General features: G+C 39.2%; 1 protein-coding gene and 1 long non-coding RNA gene across 4 annotated transcripts in view; both read left to right on the top strand.

Annotated features, from left to right (window-relative positions):
• The first annotated feature begins 822 nt into the window (after positions 1-822).
• Positions 823-4098, top strand: LOC121898690. 3 transcript variants are annotated; one of them, XR_006096539.1, is made up of 4 exons: positions 823-1105; positions 3185-3430; positions 3605-3751; positions 3905-4096. It is a non-coding gene; the product is annotated as an uncharacterized LOC121898690 (long non-coding RNA). The 3 variants fall into 3 exon arrangements; XR_006096537.1 differs by having other exon boundaries at positions 3185-3751; positions 3905-4098; XR_006096538.1 differs by lacking the exon at positions 823-1105 and adding an exon at positions 2995-3082 and having other exon boundaries at positions 3185-3751; positions 3905-4098.
• Positions 4099-6712: 2614 nt separating this feature from the next.
• The window catches only part of capn5a (calpain 5a), a 36565-nt gene continuing 30729 nt past the window's right edge, over positions 6713-12548 (top strand). The window contains exon 1 of the mRNA XM_042413210.1: positions 6713-6999. The gene's annotated coding sequence lies outside the window, so the exon portion shown is untranslated. The remainder of the gene's footprint in view (positions 7000-12548) is intronic.

Raw genomic sequence — 12548 nt, 5'->3', positions numbered from 1 at the left:
GTCATGTTGGAGGTTAAAATAAAAGTGACACAGAGAACCACTTCCTTTTTGTCTCTCTGTCTATAAAAAGATGAATAGAAACGACACTCTGCTTGGTCAAAGTTCCCACACTTTCTCCTCTGAAGCCGATTACACACAGGACTGTATTTCAGGCTGTTCAGTGTAGGATGTTCATGTTTTCTATTCAATAAAGTAGAGAAATTTGTCTCACACACATTTGTTTCACTATTTGACATTTTAATATTGAATTTATTGTTATGTGAGTAACATGTTGTGCAACTGTGACATTTTATCGAGTAGGATCAAGTATAGTGAGTAGTTCTTCAGTGACATGTTATGCAGCTCAAAAGATCAAAATGAATTAAACGGGTCTTTGCACCCTTGCACACGTCGGGGCGTGGTGCAGTCCAAGGGCTTCTGTCACGGGCATGTAGATGTCTCCAGACCTGGGCTGACAGGTCTGACTTTACAAACATGTGAAGTTTGGTGCAGACTGGAGCATGTACAATAAAGTTATAGCAACTTCCTGTGTTACCGTTGAGATTTGATGCTTCGCCATGACAGAGGAAGTTGCTATAACTTTATTGTACATGCTCCAGTCTGCACCAAACTTCACATGTTTGATAAGAGTCCCGGCCTGAACACGTCTACATGACAATATTTAATCAGTGATGCAAACTGGCTGAATAGCACCCCCTACGCAGGCAAAACAGTGGACAAAGGAAGTGATGTTTATTTCCTTCTTGCATTGTCTGAAAACAGCCCGGGTCTGAAGACATCTACATGCCCGTGACAGAAGACCTTCGATTGTGTCGTGGCCCGACGTGCATGGAGGCGCAAGGGCCCGTTCATTGCTGATTAAACTAAATTAACTTAAATTTTAAGTTGTTTTTTTTTTTCCACTTGGGTATTACTGTGGCTTTACATAAATAATATGGTATTCCCTTATCTTTAACAGGACACAGTCAGGGTAAACCTGAGCCTTTGGAGGGAGGCAGCCATCACAGACCTCAACATTGGGGACCGAGTCAAATTCTCACACATGAAGACCTGCACCACTGATTATGGACTACAGCTCCAAACCACCAACTACACTAAGATTGAGGTACATTGTTGTTCCTGTTGTTTTTATAATAAAAGGTTCAAGGCAAGTCCATCAGCCATATTCAACGTGCAAGCAGGGAATTATAATTTGTTTGCAAATGTAATATAAAAATGTAATATAGTTATTTATTTCCTGCACATCCTTCACTATACCATTTATTGTATTTATTATACTGATTATATTTATTGGATTCTTATTTATTGTTATTTATTGTGCACTGTTAAAAGTTTATATACAAATGTATTCATTAACTTTTATTAACTGTATTTATTGTATTTTTTATGTTTATTGTATGATTAAATTATCTTGGCTTGTTATGTATTGTGTCTTATGTAGTGTAATTGTAATTGACGAGAAGAGAATAGAAGCTATTTTTAAAACAGGTCTAAAAATAGCCTCAAAGCACCTAGGTTGCTATGGTGACAGCAACCCCTGTGGTAGAGGTCAGAGAAGCGAATTTCACACCTCAGATTACATTGGAGTGAATGAGACTGTTGGTCAGTACTCTCTGTGCTTTTGGGTGATTTACTCAAAAACCGTGAGTCCTATTCTAATGGAAGTAACATTGGATGAGAGAGGACAAGTTTGTCTACATTTTTTGTACAAATTGTGCGTGTAAAGTGTAAGATGTGGAAGTAAAGGTCTTTGCACACCAAGTCCGTTTTTTTCCGTATGCTTTTTTTTAATCCGTCATCTGACAAAAATCGTTACGCACAGAAACCTCGCACACTGAGTCCAGTTTATTACTATATTCGTTGCGACAGTTCGCAATACGAGGCAAAATGGGAGTCGTCAAGCAGTGAGGATGATTTTGTGGTCCTCTAAATACTTGAAAGAAAAAGGAAGAGCCACACAGTAAAAAAAAGGACCACCAATTTCCACGATCCAATTGATCCTGAACAGCAGCTGGCAGCACACACACACACACACCTGATCACAGGTGATCAGCCTTTCGACTGGATCCGCAGATATTCAGGGCACAGCCTCAAAACGCTGCGACATACAGACAAGATCATGATCAATAGTCGTCCTGTGATCAGTCTGTGTATAACTTCTCTGCTAGAGCTGATAGTATCAGTGTTTCCAGGCTGTTGTTTGCGTGTACGGTGGCTTTGAGTGGTCAAACAACTCTGTAAAGGCTTTTGACGGATGCAAAAAAACAGAAAATCGAACCTGCTCTGAAAACTTTAATGACGAAACTTTCGGAGTCGGTGTGTTAACGTGATCAACAAAACGTGACGTATTTATTTTTTAACGTGCGACAATTTCGGACGAAAAAAATGGTGTGCAAAGACCTTCAGATCATAAGGTTTTTGATAAAATTGTTTGGTAACCACTTGATAATCCACTTCTTCCATCCGCCATATTATCAAATTTTCCTAACCCTAACCAAGTGGTCTTTGTGCCTAAACCTAACCAGATCTTAACCACAGTGCTGTCACACCATAAAACATCATTATTCAACGGGTAGAAATGTTAATATGCTACGTTTGTAGAAATGTTGATATGATACGTAACTCACGTGTTGAAATGTATATATTCATCGTTTCTGTGGTTTGCAGAAACGTTCAATGCCAACGTTTTCTTCTGGCGACTGGGTTGGTTTGACAGAAAGGACACAAGGTGCATCCGATTGTCAAGTGACAAGTTTGCTCTGATCAGTGAGGTGTGGGATAGGCTGATTGACAACAGCATCGCTTTACATAAACAACGGGCAGAAATCACTATTGAACTATTGAACAGTTATTCCCCACAAAGTCACGCTGCCCCTTCACTCAGTACACGCCCAACAAACCCGACAAATTCGGCATAAAGTTGTGGCTCGCTGCAGATGTAGAAACTAAATACATGTTGGATGGATATCCCTATCTGGGGAGGGATCCGAGTCGCCCCGCAACCCAGAGCCAAGGGAGAGTGTGTAACTTTTTTACCTCACTCCCCCTTGCCTACAAGCTCCTGGCAAAAAACATGAGCCTGGTTGGTACCACCGACAAAAACAGTGATTCATTATCATTGCTGTTGCTGTTATGACACCTGAATTTCCCTAAAATAATATTGGCTTATCTTATCTTATCTTAGGTGGGAGTGGATCTGCTGGATAAGATGCTCCCAGAAGATGGCCAGTCGCGGTTTTCTGTAACATGCTGGACATGGCTGCACTGAAAGCGCGTGTCCTGTACCGGAGCTGCATAGACACAGCTATAACCCGGCGAGTGTTCATCCTGGAGCTCTGCAAACAATAACGCAGTGAGCACATCACCGGGCCAATACAAACAGCGAGTCCCATCCTGCCGACCATGCCTGAAGAGAAGAGGAAGAATTGCGGTGTAAAATGCAAATGCACAAAAAACAAAACAACAAAAATGTGCATAAAGTGCCTGCGTGCAGTGTGTGGACAGTGCACTGTGAAAGTCTACAGCGTGTGTGCGGATTGTGAGTAGTTTGCACGTGGTTTTGGTTGTATCTTGTACCTAAAAGCTATTTCTTTGTCTTTTACAGGATGGCACATGTGTAGTGGTGAGCCTATGGAGGGAGGCTGCAATGTTGGACAGTAAAGTGGGTGAGGTGGTTTGCCTCTCCCACTTAAAGGGGACACAATCAGACTACGAATGCAAACTCCAGTCAACGAACTACATCAAAATCCAAGTAAATGATACAAATTCAGTATAGCAATTGATGCCCCTAGATGTCCTGTTTAACGCTGATCAAACAAGGCTATGTGTAAAACTTGTCTAGGTGTGTAAAATGTTTATGGTAATGAGCATGCTTTTTTAAAACATGTCTGTCTTCTCTTTACAGGAGGAGCAGAATGCCAAAGAGTGGCAGTGTGTCAATTTTGGGTGTCCTAAAATGACCAGGAAATCCCTGACTTACAAGTTTAAGACATGGCTGCTTTTTTTTTTTTTTTTTTGAGTTTTTGTCTTGAGTTGCTTTATGTTAACACTACTTGTAAATGTTTGCTGAAAGTGAAAATAAAGTATTTTTCGTTTGAAATCTTGGACTTTTTGTGGTGTTTAACAAACGTTGGTCAGTTTAAAGACTTTGTACTTGTATCTGCAAACCACACATTTCTGACCTGGAAACTTAATGTAAATTCTGGAGGTATGTATTTTCAAATGCAGTGTTTTAAGTGGTGCTACAGCCACTAGAGTTATAATGCTTAACTGTAGTTTAAGACCCCTCTCTTAAAATGGCAAGATCACACAAATGGGATGTCAAAGACATTGCTCTATTGTAACTTACTAAAGCGTAAGCTTTGTTCAAAATGTATTATATTCAGTTAAATTCCTCGAATGGGAACTTGAAAGGTATGAATCAAGCTATTATATTAATGTTTCTAGTTTACCAGTATGCAGGGAATCATTACTTTGTTGTTGCTTTACAGTTTACCAGTAAGTCAATTAAGAGGGCAATTAAGTCTAATTAAAGAATTATAAATCATGAGATCGGTTTAAGCTACCTAATGTCTCACATGATGTGTCTTCATGCATATTTTTGTTATGTGTATATTCTTCCCTTAAATCACTCAGTAATACTCCTTTGCACTTCTCCAATCTGCCATGTGGCCTTTTTTTTTATCACGTTTACATTATTTAAGACATTTTAAGATAACTTTAGTGTCTGTCACAAAGTAACAGAAATGTTCCTTTGACAAGGCTCAACAATACACATTTAAAACACATTTAAAAACATACACATACAGTTAAAACTACAACTGACAAGGACAATATTTGTCCAGCAGGGGGCGTCTTTGACCACAGAAATGTTCTGTTCTCCTGGTATATTGTTCATGCATATTCCCAGTGATTTGTCTCATATAATAATAAACTCATTTTCTATGGGAAAAAGCACTGTATGGGATCTGTATTGAGAAAAAGTTGGATCAATGTATCCCATATTTACCATGCAACAATAAAATGCTACTTATACATTAATGCACCAGTATGAACAATCTAATAATGTAATTGATGACAATACATCCCTGCAGAGTAGTAGTATTTTTACCTTTGATACTTTTGGTACATGTTGCTGATAATATTTCTTTTATATGAGGGATTTGTAATGTAACTTGTAATTGAGATTTTTTATATATATATTATTATACTAGTACTTTTACTAAAGTATCTGAGTACTTTCCAAATACTGGAATATAACTTATAATAAATTCTTGCATCGAACTCTGTCTATGCGTGACTGAATAAACCTCTGGAAAGTGTGTGTGATGCTTACTCTAATTCCTCTGTGGTGGCGTATCTTATTCTCCAGTTTGATCCGGCGTTTTTCTCTGATCGCGGCCCTGGGCCTGTTCGGATTCTGACATTACTCCAGAAGACATTTTTGTGCATAGACGGTGTTCCTGGTTAAATTTGACCCATATTTATTTTTAAAAAATATAATGTTGCATTCTTCACATTGAATAAAATTGAAATCATGATGGATGTTGTGTTCTCCTGTTTTAGGGAACATAGGACCATAATAATATAGTGTGATTGTGAATGTTTTTTCAGTACAGAACAGCATGAAAGGGTTAAATATAAAACATAACACTAGCAAGCACTGAGATAGTGCACAGTGCCAAGGCTGCACATTCCTCTAGTGGCCATAAGTTTTGAAGAGAATCCTGGTTGGGAGTATTTAGGCTTTGTGCACATGTGCTGATTCATTTTGCATGTTAAATTTCCAAGAACAACATTAGCCCATAAAATATGTTTATCAATCACCTATAATATAGATTTCACTGATTTTCATCAGTGTTAGAGCAGCATGTTACTGTTGTAGCTGCTGGAGGTGGAGCTAGTTTCAACTACTTTTATATACAGTTAGCTAGTATAGTCCACTGGTTCCCAACCTAGGGGTCGGGCCCCTCCAAAGGGTCAGCAGATAAATCTGAGGGGTCGTGAGATGATTAATGGGAGAGGAAAGAAGAAAAAACAAAGTTCTGATACACAAATCTGTTTTCAGTTTTTGGACTTTTTCTCTAATCTTTGATTTCTGCTGAAATATTGGATCATTTGAACATGTATTGAAATGAAAGCATGTGAGAAGTTTAGAGGGAAAAATCACTATTTGGTGGAGCTGTTAACAACTCATAGACATCTGAAATGTGACAAGGAGACACAACTACACACTGATTTTATACAAGCCACTAAAATATCTGGTTCATCTTTAGCAACCATCAAGTTTTATTATCAGTAATTAATTAGTAATTTAAGTAACTAAATTTCAAATAGACATATTGGAGTAAAAAGTACAATATTTCTCTGAAATATAGTGGAGTAGAAGTATAAAGTAGCAGTAATGGATAACCCTGAGTAAAGTAAAAGTACCTTAAAGTTGTACTTAAGCACAGCAGGCTACCTGAGTAAATTAGTCAGTTACACAGTCGGAAACACCGCTATGAAGATCTCATTCTGGATAAAGTAATCAGAAAAGGCTGTTTTACGTGTAAATTGCTTATTAATGAGTATAATGGGATCGATACAGGAATATCCCCTTCCACGTGAACGGCATAAAGTTGAGTCGTTTTAAGGTTCAATTGCGTTTAACCCGTTGATCGTAAATTGTCCGGGCCGCACCTGAAGGCACCACAGACTCTGTTCTCGACCCTCCAGATGAGTGAAGGCGGGCCGCTCAGTTTTGAGCTCCAGAGAGTGTCTCAGCTCCTCCATCTGTACACTGAGATTAATCCACCAGCCTGTCCGTGTGCTGGTAAAAGAAACCTGAAACTGTGGGTGTCGTAAAAAAAAAAAAAGAAAGAAAGAAAGACAGACAGAAAGAAGCGAAAGCTCAGTAGAAAAGCTCCGTGCATCGCCGAGCTGAAAGCAGAGAGAAGGAAAACACACTGAAGTGCTTCTGTGAGGAGAGAGAGTCATCCAGAGAGCTGACATTTCCAGGTAAAGTGTAATTAAATAACTTTTCTATCACGAGTCATGTGATTCACTACTGTTATTAAAAAGGATCTGTTTCCGAGTTCGCAGGAGTTGATGGAGTTTCATTAATTTAACTGCGTAAAGACTCTTTATGGGACTTTTGCAGTAGTAGTATTTGTGTTATAGACTCTGGTTGAATAATGCAGGACGTAGTTTGTGTTTATCTGTTACCGTTCTGCTTTCCTCGCCTACACACAAGATGAAAAATCTAAAGTCATCCCTCGTTCAAGCTGCCGCAAATACACACTGACACACTTCCGCCAACAACCTTCAACACACGTCACGCAGCTGTTATCAATTAAGGAGGCTGTTATCAATAACTTTTACTAGTTTGGAGTATAAAGTATAACCAGGACTGTATACTGTACAACGAAAACCTTTTACTGTCTATTAGAGCCCGCCCGATATACCTGTCAGCTGATATTATTAGCAGATATTGGCCTATTACAGATATATTGGCATCAGTGTATATATTGTCCGATATGCACTGAAATTTTTTTATTTTTTAAAGTTGTTTTCTTTTATTTATAGTTATTTATAATTATTAAATTCCCAGTGAAGTTTACTGTTCACTGTCAGTTCACTGATCATTTTATACAATAAAGTTTATTGTTAAACTGTAAAATATCCTGCCTCCATTATATAGCTTTGTCACAAGTGTTTTATAACCACATTTGAGGGATCATTGCAAAAAAATGTGTGTTTATGTACAAGATTATCGGCAGATATATCGATATGGGAATTTTTTTTACACACTAATATCGGTATCAGACTCAAAAATCCACTATCAGTCGGGCTCTGCTGTCTATTTTAATGCCAAAAATAAGAAGACAGCAATATAAAAATAAGATGATTAGCAAAGCTATCTTCAAAGATTGATGAGAAGTTGTGGGGTCATATAAAAGTTTAGGGTAATCTCCGAGCCCATCGGCTATCATCTGACGACGATTTAGTCTCCAGGGCAACGGCGAATGTTTCGTTAAGGGTCTATCTGCAGTCTTACAGACTTACAGGACACACACAGCCCTGACCTTTAACCCTAACCATCCCCCTGCTCATGCTTAAACCTACCAAGTAGGTGTGTCGTGTAGACACTGTGAATACTATGCATACTTCTACTTCTTCCTCTTAGTATGTACTGCAGCCGCCCTCACAAAGTACGCACTTCATATCCCATTGCGGCTTCCGTCATCGTCGGCGCGTTCTCATTGGTCTGTGCTCTCTTGGCAGCTCAGTTGATGTTGCGCAGAGGATTGTGGGTCAGAATAGTCAGAAAAGCATGCTGGTACATCCTGGTAGTTACATACTATGTATTGGGACATACTTAATCTTTTTTCTGGCACACTTAATAGTATGATAATATGGGTCATATCAGAACGCACCCAATGTTTCAGGGCCAAGACTTCCTCCTCTGTGCGCCAGTCATTTACAGTCTGAAAAGCAACTTGAGACCACCCCGGGAGAATCACCAACTCTTGTAATTTTTTCAGAGGCAATCGTGTAATCAGACTTTGTCGAAAGTTTCTCCACATTATACACAAACATTGATACTTTTTGTAGATGTTTGAGGTCCAGACGACATGTCGGCCAATGCGTTTCGCCTCCTTCGCTCCCCACACAGACCATTCACCTGCATGCAACCAAAGCCTGCTCCTGTAAACTGGTCTTTGTGTTTTTATTGTGTTATTTTAATTGTACAGCACTTTGGTCAAATGTTGTTGTTTTTAATAAGCTTTATAAATAAATTGGACTTGAACTGCTCCAACATGATACCAAAATGTCGTCCCTTGCCTGCAGGTCCTGCACTCATATGCTGATATCTGTTTATAGAGATAAAAGGTGGTCTTTCCTGTGACAGACGTTGTGCTTTTATTTTGAGGGCAAGTGTTTGTAATTTCCTGTGCAGTTGTTAACTAACTCTTGGCGGCTTGACACAGCTGAAAAGCGCCTGAAGCGTCTTCAGAATATATTAAAGTTCACTGTAGACGAGTGAAAGACGGTTTGGCAGAGTTGCATTCGGGTACATTAGATATGTTACATATACATATATGTTATGTCACACATCATCTAAAAGCCGTCCTGTGATATTTTAAACATCTGCATTGAGCTGTTGGTCTGTGGCATGTTTATTAGTGCCTACATGAAACCACACCCATGTTTGGCTGGTATTACTCTGTGCTTGCCCAACAGTCAAAAACATGTGTGTCAGTAGATAACTGCCTCTAGAGTTTTACAGCAAGAAAGACTGTATTTACCGAGAAAATGAATCAGAAGTAAGCGATGTGGCTGGGGGATAATACTTTTGCAATGAAATAGAGATTGTTGCACAGTCAGTTCTGCAGCAGTAAACTCTGCAGCTGTTGACAGTAGACTGATGTGAACAGGTGACGTCAGTCTTGTAAACAGTGTTTCATTTACAACCACTGAGACTGTTTCTTCCCCTGAGTCTTCACCTCACATAAAGAACATTTAGCTAATTTTAAAGAATATTTAGCTGATTTCGATAACAACTCAACTCTTGCAAGACTTCAGAATGAGACTTCTCCTTGAACAAGCCTTAAAATACTGAAAGTTCCCTTTAAGGCAAAATTAATATTCTGTTCACCATATCATCATCATCATCATCATCATCATAATGGCTGCCAATTTACTGAGAGGTTTTTTTTAGATGATTTTTATTAGCATATCTTGGTGCAGCAGCTTCTACATTTCAGTAGTAAACAGCTGCAGCTCTCTGACAGTGTGACATCACCTACTGTAGGCTGTAATATTCTCTCCTCTAATATCTCTGTGACGGTCACATGACCACCTCTCATATTAGTCATGGAGTGCTTTGCTTTAGAAAGACCTTTTTTAGCATCTTACTTCTTTATTTCTGTCACAGTGCAGCTGCTGCTCTGATGGATTCATGTTTTCTAACTGTTGCAGCTCCTTTAATATGACGTCTGACGCTGATAAAATTTATCTGCTGATTTGTGACTGCAGGACTAGAAGCTCCGTGGTGTGAAATTCTTCTTTTGGGAACATTTTTGTGATTGAAACTCGCCCACAAAAAAGGAGCGGAACAGGTCGACTTGTATGGATATAATCAGGGGAGCTGATAATGAAAATGATCTAATCTCAGGAATGAACAGGTGACTTTCATCTGGCTGAAAAGAGCGATTTTACGACAAGTTTTTCAATATTTTCAGCGTCACAAACAAATACATCCACATGAGGCAGATCATATCGTTTGTCGAGGAGAACTGAAGAAGTCTTCTCTGGTTCGTTGTTTTGGACTTCTGCCTGCTCTGTTCAGTATCCTCTCTGTGTTTATTGCCTTTAAATGACACTGATGTAATTACTGACTTGGCCTGATCTGTCCCGTAATTAGTCTCCATGGTAACCATCCTGGCAGGAATAAGTGTGGACGATGTGTGAAGAGGTAACTTCAGGTTAGTTATTAAGTTCAGCCGGCTTTATTGAGCTGTTAGCTGTTTTTTTTCCTCATATGTGACTCAGATCTGGTTTTTTTCATAACAGCGTGAACAACACAAACCACACGGAATCTGATCTTTTAAATTCTGATTTGGGCCACTATCATGTGGTCCACAATCAGATACAGGTCTGATTTTTTGCAATGCAACCTAAGTCCGAACAGTCATATCGGAATTCAAGTTGTCACTCCCGCCAATACAACCCGACTCCTACTCGCTTTCTCAGGGAGACGGGTCGCCTGGACTGAGGGTCTTGTGGAGAGACACTGTCAGATGTAGTTAAAAGTAGCCCTTTGACGTCCCGAAATATTGGATGAAATCTGAAGCCTTTCACGTCACGATCCCACCAGTCCTGGCTCCGACTCCACATCCACCCCTGTGCAGAAGTAGCAGCCATTGCTCAGTCATTGCTTTCTCCTCATCCTCATCATCATCTGCTCACAGATTCGCTGGCTTCCGCTGCACATTAACTTATATATGAAACTGTAAATGGTGACTGAGCAATAAATCTGAATTGAGCACTAAGGTTTGCAGTGTGAACGTAGCCTTACAGTGGTGACCTTTTGTCATTTAGACAGGTGAATATTCTGGAAATGTTTCTTATATTCAGACATGACACAACATTAATGGAAAGGTCCAACTTCTTTTTTCAAAACCTGCATTAGGCCACATCCACACAAAATCTGGCATTGAAGGAAAAACAGCAGCTGCAGGAGGAGTTCAGCAGAAAAAACGCAACCTAACGTCACACAGTGGTGGCCAAGAAGAACCTTGTTTACTTATTGACTTTGTTGTCAGCTCCCTGACTCATTTTAAAAAAGACAAGAGAAACAGAGAGAGAGAGTGAATGAGGGATGAGAGGGAGCGGCGGTAGCGAAAACAAAGCCGTGAATCAGAGAAATTAATTTTCTGATTGTTTCTCAGCTGTTATGTTCTAAAGCACAAATAATAAACACACCCACACCTCCACACAATCCTGTAGGAAGATGTGTGAATGCAGCTTTATTGGAGGGATTTTAAAACTTAATTTGCAGCTGAAGCAGTTTTAATTACTGAGTGTTGTGAGTGTTGTGAGTGTTGCTCACTTTATCTTCTAGTGACTCCATTAAAAGGCTCATCATCAGTTTCATCATTTATGAGATTGTTGTTATCATGCTGTACCTGAATCACTCTGTTGATTATTGCACTACTTTCTTGTTTGTTTATGGTATTTCTTGCTTGTCTATTCCTGCTCAGATACCTGAGAATTTGTACCACAACTCTTTTGAGTCACTGTCCTCTAACGCTTGATTGTCTTAAAAGCCAAATGACAAAATATAAAGTAAGCATTTTACCGGATGTTCAGTCATTAAAGTTCAAAACATAAAGGAGGAAGTCAGCTGTGTGATTGTTACTGTGGTTGCACAAGAGTTAAAAAAAAACAACAACTTTATGCGAGAGGGTTTTTACCTCCTTTGACCCCCTCCCCCCCACTGCAAATGTTAAAATAACTGTAAGACTGATCAGACATTAGTAACATTTTCTATCTGCTGTTGAGGATCTACAGTATTTTAATGTAAGCTGAATATTTAATGAACATCGCAGCACTAAGTAGTAAACTGAACAATAATGCGACCTGCATCTACAGCTCTAAATCAAATTCCATAATGAATGCCGTACAGATATGTGACTTTTCTTTAAGAAGTCCACCTGAAGTTTAATCTGTCGACGATGACGTGTGTGTAGATAAACACATATAATGCTGAGTTTTTCCAGATCTAATGTTGAAACCAAAAAAGCTTTGATCTCCTTTACAAACTGAATGTAGATGGACAGATGACACTCAGAGTAAAAAAGGAAATATAAAGATATATATCTGAGCTAACAGTCCTTTAAAATATAAGGTTTGTACTCAGAAAGGGGATGTGGTGTGTGTGTGTGTGTGTGTGTGTGTGTGTGTGTGTGTGTGTGTGTGTGTGTGTGTGTGTGTGTGCGTGCGTGTGTGTGTGGTTGTGATGGGGATCTGGGAGGTCTGTTGTCATTGTTTCACTTTATTGG

Source organism: Thunnus maccoyii, chromosome 6 (assembly GCF_910596095.1).
Source record: "Thunnus maccoyii chromosome 6, fThuMac1.1, whole genome shotgun sequence".
In the NCBI taxonomy this organism is placed as follows: Eukaryota; Metazoa; Chordata; class Actinopteri; order Scombriformes; family Scombridae; genus Thunnus; species Thunnus maccoyii.
Note: the sequence above shows the minus strand (reverse complement) of the source record. Positions and strands in the feature narration are given on the sequence as shown.